This window comes from Physella acuta, unplaced genomic scaffold (genome assembly GCF_028476545.2).
Source record: "Physella acuta isolate Inbredline_101_S28 unplaced genomic scaffold, ASM2847654v3 ptg000647l, whole genome shotgun sequence".
In the NCBI taxonomy this organism is placed as follows: domain Eukaryota; kingdom Metazoa; phylum Mollusca; class Gastropoda; family Physidae; genus Physella; species Physella acuta.
The window spans coordinates 701,237-703,675 of record NW_026732166.1 but is presented as its reverse complement, the minus strand read 5'-3'; the positions used below and the strand labels follow the sequence as shown (position 1 = coordinate 703,675).

At 41.1% G+C, this 2,439-nt stretch overlaps 1 non-coding gene across 1 annotated transcript; it reads right to left on the bottom strand.

The window, feature by feature from the left end:
* Positions 1 to 2,267: 2,267 nt before the first annotated feature.
* On the bottom strand, positions 2,268 to 2,339 carry Trnaw-cca (transfer RNA tryptophan (anticodon CCA)). Its single transcript has one exon. It is a non-coding gene; the product is annotated as a tRNA-Trp (tRNA).
* Positions 2,340 to 2,439: the final 100 nt, after the last annotated feature.

Genomic DNA, 2,439 nt, shown 5'->3' with positions numbered 1-2,439 from the left:
ACATTGAAACTCTACTTCCTCTGTCCTGTGGATCATCAGGTCACAAAACCTCACATGTGTGTGGACACTCTCCAAGCAACAGAATTTTATCTTCTGCTAGACTGTGATGTCAGCGTCAAATAAAAAAAAAATATTCACATATCTCTCGATTCTATCTCTCAAATAATTGGTCATTTTTAGGGAGAACCCAACCTTTATTTACGTCTTCTGTGTATAGAATGTAAAGACATTGATGTATACATTGATGCATATTAAAGTGTTTTTTCGTAACAAAATTAACAACAAATTAACTTTTATAGCACGTGTCTATTTAGTTTAAAAAAAAAGTTATTTCTGTTATCAAAAACATAACTTGATTAGGAAGCGAATCATTTGTTATAAAAGACGTGTGGCAATTCGGAGAATGTGGTGATGTTAATAATTTGTTTTGTGCGTAGTGTAAGGATGGTGTGTGGAAGTTCTAGAGCAGTACCTTGCGAGTTAAGTTTCAGTGTTCGAGTCGTCTTGGTTCTAGACTACCCAAGGAAAGGAAAAACGGTTTGGTGTAGAGTTTTCATAGTGCTGACCACATTCACTCAATGTACTGACCACAGTCCCTTATAGTACTGATCACATCCCGTCATAGTGCTGACCACATCCCCACATAGTGCTGACCACATTCCCTCAAAGTGCTGACCACATCCCCACATAGTGCTGACCACATCCCCACATAGTGCTGACCACATCCCCACATAGTGCTGACCACATTCCCTCAAAGTGCTGACCACATCCCCACATAGTGCTGACCACATTTCCTCAAAGTGCTGACCACATCCCCACATAGTGCTGACCACATCCCCACATAGTGCTGACCACATTTCCTCAAAGTGCTGACCACATCCCCACATAGTGCTGACCACATTCACTCAAAGTACTGACCACAGTCCCTTATAGTACTGATCACATCCCTTCATAGTGCTCACCACAGTCCCTCATAGTACTGATCACATCCCTTCATAGTGCTCACCACAGTCCCTCATAGTACTGATCACATCCCTTCATAGTGCTCACCACAGTCCCTCATAGTACTGATCACATCCCTTCATAGTGCTCACCACAGTCCCTCATAGTACTGATCACATCAATTCATAGTGCTCACCACAGTATTTCATAGTACTGATCACATCCCTTCATAGTGCTGACCACATTCCCTCAAAGTGCTGACCACATTCCCTCATAGTTCTGACCACATTCCTTTATAGTGCTAAACACAGTACCTTATAGTACTGACCACATCCCCACATAGTGCTGACCACAACCTCTTCATATTGACACATCTAAGATAACACACGACCTCTACTGCACCGTACATAACTACCTGTAACTACCTGTAACTACCTGTAACTACCTGTAACTACCTGTAACTACCTGTAACTACCTGTAACTACCTGTAACTACCTGTAACTACATGTAACTACCTGTAACTACATGTAACTACCTGTAACTACCTGTAACTACCTGTAACTACCTGTAACTACCTGTAACTACCTGTAACTACCTGTAACTACCTGTAACTACCTGTAACTACCTGTAACTACATGTAACTACCTGTAACTACATGTAACTACCTGTAACTACCTGTAACTACCTGTAACTACCTGTAACTACCTGTAACTACCTGTAACTACCTGTAACTACCTGTAGCTCCCTGTAACTACCTGTAACTACCTGTAACTACCTGTAAACTACAGTTTTTACCTGTCAACACATCAAAGACAACGTGTTGATATTTACGTGTGTTTGCAATCTGCATACCTTTCTAATATTGTTGTTGTTTCAACTGTAGCTAAGTGGTGCATGGGAAGTTGCCCAGCTTAAAGTCTAAAGATATTGGGAGGGGGGGGGGGGAGTGTGGTTTAAGTGCATCCAAGTTCGATGACATTATGAGGTATGGCGTGTGCCGGCATCGAATGCTTGCTAGTGCTGTACACTTCTTGTGATCGAATGCTTTTGATTGCTTGAAAGTCCCGAGTTCGGATCCCGGACCTGAGCCCGTACGAAGTTCCTGAGGTTACCCAACCCTAACTCACGATATCGAAAGTAAAAGCGGCTTAATACATCTTAATACAGTCGTCGCTCTACTCTACTCTAGTCGTATGTGGTAAAATTGATTAAAATTAAATCTACAAAATAAGGAAGCGTGTAAAACAAATCTATTTTGATTATAGTGTTTTAAGAAACGGATACACATTTTTTAAAAAAAGGATTGTAGAAAAATTACGGTTTTCTGACCCCGGCGTGATTTGAACACACAACCTTCTGATCTGGAGTCAGACGCGCTACCGTTGCGCCACAGGGCCTTGGTTATAGGATACTAAGAGACAATATAAAAATGAAATCGAGAAGAAATTGGAGAACGTGAGTCAAGTCTCAAAAGTAAACAAAGGACATAATATAAAT